We start from the raw sequence: 7,084 nt of genomic DNA on the forward strand, positions 1-7,084 counted from the left end.
TGGGGGAGAGAGTAGGGTGGGAATTGAGTATCAGGAGGCCTGTGATGCAAAGATTTCACCAGGTCATGAATTATAGTTTTTTTCAAGCATCATAATACAGTAAGTACTTTTAATCATAGAGTATACAATGTACATTTTTAGTAGAAAAATTGTATTTTTTCACTTAATCTGTAGCATATGTTTGTTATGAGAAATTAAATCTGCTCACATAAACTGTAAATGAACTAACTCAATTGTATTACTTAGGTTCCCTTGATAAGTAGAAAACTTTAGAGTCTCTTGCTCTGTTAGCCTTTTCCTTGCAGACTGCTCGCAACAAAGAATACTTCTAGCAGTTTCAGATCTATTAAACACAGTGTAAAAACACTCTCTCCCGCACCTTGGATACCTTATTTAAACAAGAGGCAGAATTGATGGGCCATAAATCTCACCCAATGTGGTAATTCCTAAGTTCCTAAATAACACACTTGATCTCTAACACTTTAGCATGAATGCGTATAAGGTCATATGAGAGGGGACCGCATATGGTATAAAAACACGGAGGATGAAACTCAGAAATAAAGCCCCAGAAAATTAATCGTTACAGTATGTCTCCTACCTACGGTGATTATAATTTATGGAAGTCCGTTTTTAGTTAACTATTTGTAAAGCCAGTTGATATTTTATCCACACTCTTCTCTTGCCTTTCTCTTTTTTTCTGTTCTCTGCTAATTTCTCTCTTTTCTGATTTCTCTTCTGCCTTATCTTTCCTCTCCTTTTCAAATTTCACTATCTCTCTTTTCATTTTTCACTTATCTTCCTTATTTCTAGCCCTATTTTTAGCTTCTCTTCTTAAGCCAATAAAACACATATCTTTTTGAAGGATTATCATTTTTTTTTTTTTTTTAGGCAAGGCAACCCTTGGTTGACCTCATAGATTGCAGGGAACTTGTCAGCTTACAATCCTCGATATTTTTTTTTTTTAACTTTTATTTTTTATGCCTACGGCACCTGATCTTCCTAGATGGTCTCCCATCCAAGTACTAACCAGGCCCGACCCAGCTTAGCCTCCGAGATCAGATGAGATCGGGCTTCTTCAGGGTAGCATAGCCTCACATCTTTTGGCTTCATATTTTTATTTTTTCTTCATATGGCAGTGATTTCACAATATTCTCGGTAGAAAAAATAATGATACTGCTACAAATTTGTGCCCTATAAACAGAAACATGGAATAAGTTCTATCATGCAAATTCTATTTATAAAGAAAAAATGAGTGCTACATTTGTAATTGTCTCTGCTCTATTATCAAATATATTTCTGAGAGGAGAAAAAAAAATTTATTTTGATTAGAGTCAGTAGGAACCAAATCCTACAATTTTCCACATATGATGATTGGAAGAATTTTCCACAGATCAGTTCTAGTTCATACATTTCCAGTATATTTCTCTACTGCCCACATATTACTGGTGGTAGCCTGCCATGACAATCCCAAACAGAGGAGGAACACTGCCCACTTAAAGAGAGAAGGCAAGGAAGGACTCTGAATAGTGCTTACTCATCTAATTAACATTTCAGAGAAAATTGATAGCAAGAACTTGTACTGTCCAAATTATTTACTGAGAATAGTTTACCAGGAGTAAAACCATTTTCATTCTGAGGAAGGTTTTGTGTTTTTTTTAATGGTCTTTTGATATCATCAAAATTGTAGAAAAACAATCTTTAGTAATTCCAGGTAAATTTTACCAGTTATCCTTTTTTTTTTTTTTTTAATTGTACTATCAGGCAAAAATTAGTGCACATCAAACTCTAAATGACTGAGAAGAGCATTTCTCAGTCTGTTTCTTGGAACACTAATTTCCAGCAATGTTAATACTACATACTCTCTCTTCTTTAAGAGTCAAGACACATTTGTATGTTAAAGGCTCTGTGAATGTTGCATAAATAAACCTATTTAACATTATTTAACCAAATGTTCCCTAAATTTATATGACTGTGGAATCACACACACACCTTTGTGTGTGTGTGTGTGTGTGGCGTTGGGTGGGTAGTAGAACAGCTATAGAACTAGTAGTGTTCTATAGACCATGGGCTTGGAAAAATAACCTCTCCCTCAAAAAAAACAAAACCAAAGCTGAAAGAATGACACTTCAGGCCTGGACCTTGAGGCTTATCAAGACAGTAGGCATTCTCATAGCTGCTAAAATCATATCAATAGACAGTCATTTGTCTGAGTATAAAGACCCTGATCAAGCCTATTGCTGTGTCATTAATTCTAAAACGATATGGTCCAGTAATTGAGTCTACCTGATTTCCCAGGTCTTGGGAATATTTGTTTCAGTGTGGCACACAGAAAAGTTATAAGAAATTAAGTCTACTCAGACTGATAGCAGATTGGGCATATTTTGAGCCACAGGCAAAATATTCTAAGTTCAAGTACTTACTGAATTGCACTTGCCAGTTTTCATGGCATATGTGATATTTTTAACTAACTAGTGATAGTCATTAAATCCAACAATAGCACGCATTTTATATGAGAAATGCACCAGTATGTTAACAAAGACTCTTACCAAACCTTAGTCAGGCTCCTCTGAACTCTCTTCTCAAGTAGGCTTCAACCTTTGGGCTTTCCTATTTCTCTTTTTATCACCCAAATTTAGCAAAAACCCTGTTAAATGAGTTTAGCAAGACTCTCTACCTTCAATATCTGATCAAATTCCTTATCCCCCACTCCCCTAGGTGATATGTTATAACCCTAGCCTGCTTTCAGCAAGAATCCAGACGGTTTAGCCAGAATCCCCCATTAGCTCTGATATTTCTTCTTGACAATTTTTCATCCACTGACCCCCATTCTGCTCCTTGGCTATAATACACTTGCTCATGCTGTATTTAGAATTGAGCCCAGTTCTATACTGAGGTCTGTTTTCCTGTATCGCAATAGTTCCTGAATAAAATCTGTTCTTACTCCTTTAAATGCTATCCAGCTCTGGTGTTTCTCTAACAATGTGCAAGCTAACAATAATTAGTTTTTAGCAGTAAATAATAAACACATCAACTTGGGAAGGCCTAATGAAAAGTACTTGAGTATCTTAAGTCTCTTTCTATCCATAAAACATATATGATTGTCACCAGCAATTCTAAGCTCGCTTTATGAGTGAACCTCTATCTGTCCCTCTAGAGAATGAGAAGAGGATTCAGATTGTAGGCCCATTCAATTCTTGGCTCCTCTTCTGAAACCGCCAATTAGAGCATTTTGTGATATGGACATCTGTCCACTGGACTGAGACCAGCTCATTTCACAAAGCAGTTGTCAAATGGTATCAACTTTCTTTGACAACCTCTGTTAGCTTCAAACCCATGCCCTTGGAGGTGACATGGCTTCCTTTCCAATCACTAAATCCTTTAAATGCCCAGAACTTAGGCACACTAATTTTCGAAGCAAACTAATAATAGAATCAGAAGGTCATCCTCATTTCCCCTGATTAATGGAAATTTTACTGATGCTTGCTTTTATTGTAGAAAAATGATCCCCTAAGCACATTTTTATTCTTGGATATCTTGACATTTTTCAAGTCTTTGTGAAAGAAATATATATATTCAATACTGTTTCAATGAGTGCTTTCTTAGTACCTGCTCCCTGTTAGGCAGTGTGAAAATGCTACCAGTTTCCTTTTTCTTATTTTTTTTGCTGAACTTGTTTGCTGAATAACTGAGAAATTTTATTTTATCTCTTCACCATAACTAGTTCTCTTTTTTTTTTTTTTTTTTTGACTCAACATAATGCAAGGTAAGAGGAGCAAAAAAGTTTTATAAGGGGAAAGGTAATATTTGAAGTTACATTAGTTCGAACGTAGTTTAGTTTCTCAACTATATATAATTACTTTGAAGGAAAAAAAATTGTAAGAATAGCTTTATTGTTATATTTTGCCAGTGGGTGTGTGAAGTGATTTAACTTACAGGTAATGATTATGTAATTGTATTGATACAGGGCATACAGCCTACCAAGCTTAGTGAATCATCCAGACTGACAAGAGAAGGTGTAAAAATTCTGCCTGCTGCTTTTCTGTTTCATATCCCTGCCTTTACAAAGAAGACAAATCTTTCCCACAAGTCGGGGAGAGCAGTGGTAAGTGAAGCATCAAAACTCTAAGATCACAGGTATAAATGCAACAAGACAATGTGTCAATTCCTAGTGGTATAATTTAAAAATTAATTGGGTGGTGGTGAAACTACCCTGTCCAAATAATGACTGTGCCATAAGAGATACAATGCAAATGGCAGTCAGAGCTACCTACCATTCAGAAAGGAAGTTCTAAGCTTTACAAAGCTGAACTAAAAAATTAATCTCACTGAACTGTTCCATGTTGTTTGTCCCTGTTTAACCTCTTTAGGATACATTTGTTACATAAACCCAACCATTTACTGCACATATCTTGTATCCTAAGAATATGAAATTTTCTATTTTTGTAACCAATGGCCCCTACAACCACAGCTGAATAAAAGTACAAAAATTTAGATCTGGAGAATGATTGTGCTAAGGACAATGCTTGACCAAATGTAATTAGCTGAATTTAGATAAATTCTCAATCTGCTTTCTTTAACTTGAATAGAAAAATCACACACTTCATTGAACATGAATGGATTTTAAAATGAACATTTGAATTATATGTGAGGATATTTTCCCAAAATAATAGGCCCAAGATATTTCGATGTGCTAAGTAGAAGCTCTTTGTTGACCCAAAGACTATATCAGCCTTCTGTTTTTACGCTCTAATTCTATTTGCTGATTTTTGTTAATATTTATAATAACAGAAATAGTAGGTGAGGGGAAGCAAGAGAATAACAGATCCATTTAAATCTTTACTCTTTGTTTTTTTTTAGTGCTTCTTGTTCTTTTTCTTAGGGATAATTAGAGATAAATGGTATGGTATTATATTCGTTCAGATAGCAATACAAAAATGTCTATTTCCATCATTTTCACTAATAGACTTTCAAGCTATATTTTCCTCAAACTTGGTTCTCATTATTCTAGTAATATTTAAGCTATTAATTTCTCCAGAGAGTGCTTTTTGAAATGGTAAATTATAAGACAAATCCCAAAATTACATTTTCTTTAATTTACAGTATTGTTCAAGCTCTACTGTTAGCATAAATGAATAGTCTGAGCTGCAATCTGAAATAAAGCCTTGAGCATTAAACAGTTGGCTTGGAAACAGAAACATTAAGAATATGATTGAAATTTTTACAGAAGATGAAATAACAGCATGTGCAAAAGCTTATTTATGATAATTCTAACATTTCTGCTAGAGTTATAGAAAAGTAACAACATTTACCAAAAGAAAAGGAAGAAAGAAAGAAAGGTGAAGGGTTTCACTTTCTAACCAATTGCAATAATATCTGCAATGAAAGTGATTTTCACAGTTATATAGATTTCATTTTTTTCTAAGTTGCAAGTTTACCCTTTTGAAGGAACACAAAGGGCTTTTCAAAACAAAAGTCAATTGAAGCAAAAGTTGTCATGTTTGATACTTAAAATGCAGTCATGTTATAAACACACAATAGCAATATAGTCAAATAGCATGGTACCCTGAAACACGTTGAACTCTATACTAGTCTATAAAAGTCAGCACATTTATCTTATCTTATTATAAAAAGACATTAATTATGCCAATGTGCAATGAAATCACATATAATTTCTTCCTGAGTCTAGAGGTAAATTTTAAATCACTTAGCCAGTTTCATTTCACATCAGTCATTTCCGTTTGCATTGTTTTTGTTTTGCTTTTGTTAGGGGTGGGGTTTTAAGAAAGGAAGATAGAAAGTATTTTTCATAAAATTACAAAGAAGACTAGACTTCTGAAAGATACTGATAATCTGATAAATTGTCAATGATAACCGTCTGAGGCCTAAGCAAGCATTTTTAATTCTTCAAACGAAAAGCTTCAAATTAATTCAGAGACTAAGAAAATCACTTCCTCCATCTAGTGGCAATTAATTGTAATTCTTTCAAAATCTAAAATAATATTGAAAATTTTTTCCAACTTTTTAAAAATATCATTTTGTTTTTATATTCATGCTTAGGACAGATAATTGTATTTACATAGGAAATTAAGCTAAATTTTGTTCGTTTTCTGATTTTACTAGTCTAATGAAACATGGCATTATTGTCTAAAATATTTCACCCTTGAGCCAAAGTAAATAAAATTAGTCCTTGTTTACAATCTAGTCAAAGATACTTGATATATATGTATAAAAGGTGAATAGGTTTCTGCAGAGGTATCTGCCTGGGGCAAGTGCGTTTTCTCCTGGATTTCTTCTCTGCGGGTTGGTACTGGAGAGCGAGTGAGGTCACAGACACTTGGGAAACTTGGGAAACTTGGCAGAGTGAGAGACATCCCCAGATCTCTCCCTTTGAAACAACAATGAGCTGAACATCTAAAACTCAACAAAAAACACCAAACTGCACACCAGCATGTCTGAGCTTGGGATCTGTGCATAAGAACTACCACAGGTCAGAACCCTTGGTGTCTGGAGGTGGACTGGGAGAAATAAAGAAGCTCCCTGTCACAGCCACCGGAGCTCCATGTAGGAGGAAGAGGAGGGGAGAAGGTGCGGCGAGTTCCCTGAAGAGCCCTGCCTGGGAGAGTTGTGAGTTCCACCCAGCCCAGCGGCAAGGCCCAGTCATAAGGACAGATAGCAGAGAAGTGGATAGCAGAGAAACAACAGATGATTTTTATGACCGCAGTTGCAAAACTGAGGCTGAGTCACAGCCACCAAATCCCAACCCAGAGAGCCCCTCCCCACTTTCCCTCCGAGACCGATCACCACGGAGCCACACGGGAATCTGAGCGAACGCTACCAAAACTGTCTCTAACACTGACAGGGACTGAGACTGAGGGTAGCGAGCATGATTAAATATCTACAAGAAAAAAAGGCCTTCTTAAGGCTTTATATAAAGCAGAGATCCAAGAGGCTAAGACGCCACCTACTGGAAACCAAAAGGAAAGCGCATTATTTGCAGCAGGCTAAAGAGAGACCTTTATATAATAAATCTTCTTTCTGGAAAACCAGTAGAATACACTTCCATTAATGCCCAGGAGAAATAGTC

The 7,084-nt window shown here is 35.6% G+C and overlaps 1 pseudogene; it reads right to left on the minus strand.

The window, feature by feature from the left end:
* Nucleotides 1-978: 978 nt before the first annotated feature.
* On the minus strand, nucleotides 979-1,097 carry LOC112475598 (annotated as a pseudogene).
* Nucleotides 1,098-7,084: the final 5,987 nt, after the last annotated feature.

The sequence above is a fragment of the Pteropus alecto genome, unplaced genomic scaffold, assembly GCF_000325575.1.
Source record: "Pteropus alecto unplaced genomic scaffold, ASM32557v1 scaffold171, whole genome shotgun sequence".
Lineage (NCBI taxonomy): Eukaryota > Metazoa > Chordata > Mammalia > Chiroptera > Pteropodidae > Pteropus > Pteropus alecto.